Source organism: Pelodiscus sinensis, chromosome 2, assembly GCF_052426305.1.
Source record: "Pelodiscus sinensis isolate ZL-2025 chromosome 2, ASM5242630v1, whole genome shotgun sequence".
NCBI classification, from domain to species: Eukaryota; Metazoa; Chordata; order Testudines; family Trionychidae; genus Pelodiscus; species Pelodiscus sinensis.
Genome location: NC_143053.1, coordinates 42221035 through 42229179, shown reverse-complemented (window position 1 = coordinate 42229179; position 8145 = coordinate 42221035).

The following is an 8145-nucleotide window of genomic DNA, read 5'->3' as shown; positions in this document are numbered from 1 at the left end:
TCACTCACTGTGCTTGCTGCTTCACTATCTGATGGGAATGTTTGCTGTCTGCATGCACAAAATGTCATTGCCTTGCACATGTACAAAAATAGTATCTGTTAAGCACCTGATCATGTGCTTAATTTACAGGCTTAATTTGTAAGTAGGTAAATACTCCCATTGAAAATAATAGGACTGCTCACCTGTTTAAAGTTCAACAGCTGTATATGCAAAAAGAGGGCCATATTAATATTCCAACACTTTCAAGATCTGCCTCTAATGTGACCGTTTGAATTGTAGCAAAGTAGTGTTGTCTGAGACCTCATTTTCCATTGTTTCTATTCATGTTCCTGTTTTAGAAAGCAATATATTGTAACTAAAAAGTGTAATGCTTGTATGTGTAACCGTTCCATCTCCCTGTCCTGTATTTTCTTAAGGTAACTTGTTAAAATGTAGACCTGAAAGTGTGGTAGGCAGAGGGAGGAAACACTAGAACACCACATTAATTTTGTTATTGATACCTGATTTATTGGATAGTAAGTGTGAATATCTGGTATATAAGTGCAATGGTGACTGTTTAAATAATATAGTTTTGTCCTGTCTGAAAGAGGAAGAGGGGAAACCAATCTTAAAATAAGTGAGTGAGTTCCTTGTTTGTGTGAAAGTGAGTGTTTGGCATGGGCCCTTATGCACATTTCTAGATACTGTACTATTTTTCATTTAATCATTAATACCTTGAATGAAGAACCAAACAATTTCTCATTCCTGCACCCTTCCTTAGAGCTTGTCTAAAATGATCCTTTTAAAATCAGGTTGGACTACTTGAAAAACAAATGTATTCTGGGGAGTGAACCAGAATAAATAACTGAGAAGAGCTCACTTTTAAATAGCTGTCGTAACATAGCTTAAAGGCTTATGTGAAAGCCGTGTGGCACTAATAAGGAAAGAATGAAGCAATGTCTATTTTATTGCACACAATTGACATATTTGGTAATAAAAATGCTCTTTCCTAACTCTTGAATGTCTTCATTCAAATGAAAATCAACAAATAGTCTAGTAGCACCTTCAAAACTAACTCTCGGCTGCCCTTCTGAAACTTTCATTCAAATGGCTGATCATTTTTGGTTTAATACAGGCCACCTTGTATTATCTGGGATTACGTTATGGAGGGATTTTTTTTCAGTAATGTAGACCTATAGTCAAAACTGGTGTAAAAAGATGAGTTATTAAACAGAATTGGAATATTGCTGCATATGTGATAGAGGCAAGATGGGTACGGTGATACCTTTTTATTGGACCAGTTTCTGCTCTTGAGACACAAACTTTCAAGCTTACACTGAACTGAAGAAGAGCTTTCTATAAGCTTGAAAGTTTCTCTGACCTATGGAAGTCTGTCTAATAAAATATTACTTTTTTAATAGCTTGGGACCAACGCACCTACAACAGTACTGCATACATGTTTGATAATGCAATAACTCAGTTAAAATAAGAGCTACACTGGTGTTTGCTGCTAACTATTTTTCAGTTTGGGGTAGTCTACGAGGGACCCTCGTGTTGAACACCAAGTTAAAAGCTGAGTTGCTGTGTCCTCACTGATATTCTAATATGGTGTAGCTAACCCAAGTTGAGAACACACCATTTCAGTGAAGACCTACTCTAGAACAGGTATTTTAATAAGGGTGACTTTAGTGCAGGTTCAAATATTCCTTTTTCTAGAGTGACGATAAGCCTGAGGAGTTCAGTCTCTATGCAGACCAGTATGGGAGAAAACAAATTCTTGGGATTTGACCAGTGGAATTTGACAAACTCAACAGGAAATCTGTGGCAAAGCCAGGAACCAATAATTTCCTAACAAACATTCACCTTAAGTCATTATGCTCTTAATCTCTACACCCAGTTTTTCCATTTGGGGGGAGGCTCAGTGCTAGCTGTAGACAAAGGGTATAGATGTATGTTCCTTGCACCATAGGCAGAGGCTACATGTTCTGTCCTATGCCTTACTCAAATGGACAGAATAGTCTTCTCCCTCCCTCCCAGTAGGTGGGGAAATGCTGATGATTCTCCTTGAGGACCTCAACATGCCTGCATAGGCAGGGGAGCAATAAGCCAATGAGTGAATAATATCACTCAGGAGATAGGGCTGTCCTGCTGATCTTTGAGAGACTACACCCTTCAGCACCCACTTAGTGGTCTCTGGAAAGAGAGTAGCATTGGTGCAGTGGCAGATTGGGCCTATGACTAAGATAAGCAGCAACTCTATCACTCCCAAGAGCTGGGTGGCTTTCAGGGCCTTAAACTGAGCACCACATCTAGGCCAAGAGTCTGGCAGTTCCAGGATTGGAATGCTAGAATTTCTAGCACACAGTTGCCCTTAGAACAGTGGTTCTCAAACTTTTTGGCCCATGGCCCACCTAGCTCAATGTAAACCTTTCCTTGGACCACCTAGTTACTAATGGAAACTTGGCTGTTAATTATGTAATTAGGCCCAAGCCATTTTGCTAGTGCTGCAGCTAGGGAGAATGGTTTAATTTAACCAGTAAGAAAAAAAAATAAACAAATTAAGTGTTTAACTTTCATGTTTATTTAAGTAAAATATTAATTTGTGGTCCCCAATTGAGACACTTCAGTCCTCCTAGTACTCCAGCCCCACTGGGGTGAGGGAGTGGAACAGGGTCAGGAAGGACTGAGTTTCAGGGTTTCCTATAGGCCAAATTAACTCTTCTGGGGTTCCAGAGTTAGTGGATTTTGTACACCCCCTAAGATCTGGAGTTGGGACAAAAATGAGGGGTTCAGTGTATGGGACAGGGCTTCCAACAAGAGCGATGGTGTAGGATCAGGGCAGGATGTGGTGAGGGTGCAAGATCTGGATGGGAGAACCAGGTTGTGAGTAAGATGTCTGGCCAGGGGGAGGAGGCAAAAACAAGGGAGGATGCAGGAGCAGGCTGGGGGTAGGTTGTCTGGCCAGCAAGGAGGGTGCAGGAGTGGGCTGGAAGTAGGTGTCTAGCCGGGGGGGGGAGGGCGGGGGATCAGGCACAGGCTTGGGGTGGATAGGGCATCTGGCCAAGGGAGAGGGTACAGGAGCAAGGCAGGGTGCAGGAGTAGGCTAGGGGTGTGAGGTCTCAGCAGGGGGGATGCATGGGGGGCTGGTGGTGCATGAGCCTGGGAATGGGGGGGGGGGCACTTACTTGCCGCTTTGCCTTGCGTGGGTCCCAGGCATTGCCTCATGCTGCTGCCATTGGCCAGGTGTTGGCCAATGGAAACAGTGGGGAAAGCCTCCAAGCAGCATGCCTGCATGCTGCTGTTCTCCCATCTAGGGGAGTGGGAGGGCTTCTTCCCTGCAAGCTGGATTGTGCAGCAAGGCTCTGGTCTTCCTCTCCTCCAGTTCATGATTTTAACAATTGTTAATTTTTAATAAGCCAAAATTATCCTGTACACTCTTAATTCCTGTTCTTCCCTTATCCACAAACTCTGTAGTACATATATAAAATTTTTTGTAGATAGTTTCAACCTCATGAACAAATGTGGTAATTTAGCATAGGCAGTGCTGAGATTTTTCTGATTCTTGAATATTTTGCATCTTCTGCCACCTACAGGTTTGCATAATAAATCAAGTTTCTAGATTCCTGTTACTGCAAAGCAGACTGTCATAGACGGACCCTTTCCAATTAATCTTCCTTTTTTTTAAAAAAAAAAAAAGTTTACTTTAAATTTTTTTCAGTGATTGGGTTTATTTTTAAGTGGTTGGACAAAAGTTTTTTTTAAAAAGATAGTGTAGATGAGATTGGGGCTAGATATCAAGGGTGCCATTCTTTGGGGCACGAATATGGTAGTGTCACATTAAAAATAAGAAATCACCAGGAACATGAAGGAAAATTAAAGAATATGTGACTTAGTCAATTAAATCTGCTCCTACAGAATATTGTGTGTTAGGGGTCATTTATTCTTCCTACAGATCCAATATAAATGAGCGTGGAAAGCTTTTAGTTTCTTAGTTTATTCTTCGAACAATACTGTGAAATCCTGGATATCAGTCTGTATCAAGTGCAACTTGAGGAATGGACACTACAAAGGTGGCTGTAAACCACCTTTGTGGATCTGATATTTGTGCTGTTGCTCACATGTTCTGTCTCAAGAAGTAACTCATAGTTGCCTGAGGGCTGTTCTAACTTGTACAGTTTGCCTTGGTCCTCAAGGCAATTTTGGCAGTTAAACATTGCTGGGATACAAAGAAACACTAGCCACAACTCCTGCCCCCTTTGTTCAAGCTACACTTCTCTCCTACCCACAGAAGCAAAAAGGGAAGCTCTAGGTCTCATATAAGCCTTTGCTGCGGAATCCTCTAAAGACTTGTTAAGCTAGCTTTGAGCAGTGGAGCATGTCAGGTTCTGGCACATAAAACCTATAGGGAGTAACACAGTGACTCTCCACCTGTGACTGAAGCTCAGCTGGTGGCTTTCAGGTCACTGTGTGCATCCCAAACAAATGTACCAAGACGTTTCAGCTGGTGGGATTTTGTCTTCAGTGCTGACAGGACATGATGTGATTCAAATGCTTTTTATAAACCAAAAGTCTTGCATGAGCAAAGCTATAAAATGGCTTTGGTTACATAAGTAGCTAGGCTGTTGGGACCCACTCCTCAGACTAGGTTTTTTGGCACTGCTATGCTGTAAATATTAAACAAGATGTAAAGAAATACTATATTTTTGCTCGCTAAAATCTAATAGAAAATATGACCCCAAACAGTTAGCAACTAAAAATATCTGTATCCATTTGGTATCTAAAGTGCAAGACTAGTCAGAAAAGCAGCTATAAAAATAACATTACAGAGTTCCATATTTATGATCTCTTAGTGGCTTCAGATGAAAAATGCTGCACTGACACACAAACAAAGGTGCTAGCCTCTGACTCAACCTGACCTCTCAGAGTTAAACTTGGTTATTTTTCTTCCCATGCTTCATTGCCAGTAATAAATGTTCTGCAAATGAAATGGTCTCCGTGGCAGCTGTCTAGGCCTGTTGATTTCAGATTATGCCTTTCGTTCCACCTGTGCAATGTTGATGTGGGTGCAGTGTTGCACAGGTGCGACTGACTGCCCTGTAATTGGAACTCAGGGAACAATTACGCACAAAAAGGAATAGAATGCATCTCACTTTGTTACCCAGATGAACTCTGCAATGCTAACTGAAACTAATACACATAAAACTCAGTCAGATTACATGTATGTAAACCAATAATTTACAGGGCAGGACAGTGCTGAGTTTAAATCTCTATTCAGATCTGAGCTACACTTTCTCTGGTATGAATGAAAAAGTGGTATTTAGAAAGACTTAGAGGCTGTGTCCTGACTGGCAAGTTTTTCCGCAAAAGCAGGCGCTTTTGTGGAAAAACTTGCCAGCTGTCTACACTGGCCACTTGAATTTCCGCAAGAACACTGACGATCTCGTGTAAGAAATCAGTGCTTCTTGCGGAAATACTATGCTGCTCCCGTTTGGGCAAAAGTCCTTTTGCGCAAAGGTTTTGCGCAAAAGGGCCAGTGTAGACAGCTCAGATTTGTTTTGTTCCAAAAAGCCCCGATCGCGAAAATGGTGATCGGGGCTTTTTTTGCGGAAAAGTGCGTCTAGATTGGCACGGACGCTTTTCCGCAGAAGCACTTTTTGCGGAAAAGCGTCCGTGCCAATCTAGACGCTCTTTTCCGCAAATGCTTTTAACAGAAAACTTTTCCGTTAAAAGCATTTGCGGAAAATCATGCCAGTCTAGACGTAGCCATAGGGCTTTGTTACAGCTACAGTACCTGGTCTGTATAAAAATACTAGCAGACTTACCCAGTGTTGCTTGGGTCCTTAAGGGTGGGGGACAGGGGTGTAGGAATCAGGGCAGGGACTTGGGCTGGTGCGGGGGTCTCTGGGCAGGAGGCTTAAGGCAGTGGGCTGGAAATGGGGGTGTGCAGGAGTCATGATTGGGGATTGAGGAGGGGCTCAGGTCAGGAAATAGGGTGCAGGAGTCAGAGAAGGGGATTGGGAGGTGGGGGGGCTCAGGGCAGGAGGAAGGCTGGCAGCTTCTCCCCAGAGTAGAGGGGGCCACCATGCACCCCACCTGCCAGCTTCTCCTTGGGGCCAAACAGCCCCAGAGCAGGGGTGGGCAAGAGGGGTATGTCGCCAGCCAGTGGCTGCAACCAGTAGATACTCACTTAGGCACTTGCTGTCCTCCTGTGGTCATTTATGAATGTCAGCCCCACCCCCCATGCTTGCTCACCCCCTGTAGTCATTTGTGAATTGACAGCCCTCCCTCCTCTCTTCCCATGCTTGATCAGATATCCTCCATCCATTCATGAATGTGAATACCTTTGGATACAAAGCAGCTATCTGTGGCTTTGCAGGGCTTTATATACATGTAATTAACTATTTGAACAAATGTACAGAGGCTGAACTGACTGGGTGAAGGAAGTTGTGGATGTAATTATGTAAACAGAATGGGGGAAGTTGGGAAAGGGGTTATTGTTCTGGAAAAGATTAGAGGAATTTCAGTACAAATGTATGTGACTGAATCTTGGTCAGTTTCAAAGGACTATAAAGAACAGATAGAGCAAAGCATACTAAGGGGAAATAACCTGTTTCTACTCATGTTTTTGTTGTGGATAAGAGTCTGTCTATGTGCCATCTCGTTCTGTTCCTTGCAGGGCATTTCAAATGTGAGATTGTTGTGACTGGTAGGCAGCAGCTTAATTTATCATAGATTCATTCTTTGATAAATTCCAAGGCCAGAAGGGACCATTATGATCATCTAGTCTGACCACCTGTAGATCACAAACTACAGAACTTTCCCCAAAAATAATTCTTAGAGAAGATCTTAAAAAAATATATCCAATTTTGATTTAATAATTGTCAGTGCTGGAGAATACACCCCTGTCCGATAACCCCAAGTCCTGTATGCTTTCTTTGTGGCTACACACTGTAAAAATGCAAAATAAAAACTAAAGTAAAGCACTTTTTTAAAAAAGCTGTAACTCTTCTGTTTGTCATGGCTCCTGGGGAAAAAAGTCTGTGCAAAGTAATGCAATCACAATTCACGTGCATCTATCCAATCATATCACTGAAAAAATAATAAAAAGTAGAAACCAGACATTGAGCTGGCTAAACATAATACAATTATAACAATTAAAAAAGCAACTTTCTAGGCAAGTAATACCATGTATGTATGGTTGTTATCAAAAAGGTCCGAGGTGGTATTATTCCCTAGCAATGTACTCACTGAAGCATCCTTTTGTTAGTATAAATTGAAATTTATTAATAAAGAAAAATGTAAGACCTGCCCATTCAATGAGAATCAGAGAGATTGGTATGATATCACTCATAGCCAATAAGAAAGCTCCATCTGTGTTCAGAGTTCTACACCCACTCTGCACTATGTATTAATGTATCAAGCAATTTGTATGTTCTCTGCACTGCAGTACCAGTTATTGCTCTAAGAACAGAGCCATTCAGTGCATCAGAAGGGCTCTTAATGAAACATGTAGGGAGAGCTGGAAATCTCTCTGACTGGCAGAGTAATGAGCTAAATGGTAGCAAAGTCTTGTAAATTTTTGTTAAATGAACAGTTTAAAAGGAGAATGATCTGGCTGTACCAAATCACTGTGAGCAGAGTTTTTATTATATAAAGACTTTTCATAGAGTAAATATTTGGCTCAGTTGTCACTGCCCCTCAGAGGTTTAGTGTATTTTCCTGTGGGTAACACTTAATGATTATGCACACAGAGAGAAGAAAAAATTCATTGTGACCCTCACTAAAGCATGAATTGGGATACCCTGATGAATCCTATACAATCAATGGATAACATGTTTTGGATACTGACAGATTTACAGAAAGCTGCTTAAGGTAGAAAAATGTCTGTACTCAAGGATGTGAAGTACTCACGTGTCCTCAACTTGATTTGTTCAACTCAGTGAACTAATAATTCAAAAGCCACTTTAAAAGCACCCTACAGATTACATTCTCTTAGAGCTTCTTAAAGCTCACACAAAGTGCATTTAGGCTAAAAAGGTAGCTTTAACTTTCACAATCATGACTGTATACAATTGCTGTAGCATTTCATCTCAGCAGCAGCAGCTACACTAAGTGCATCATTTTGCAATCAACTGAGCATAGAATGTATGTCTTTACTATTTTATA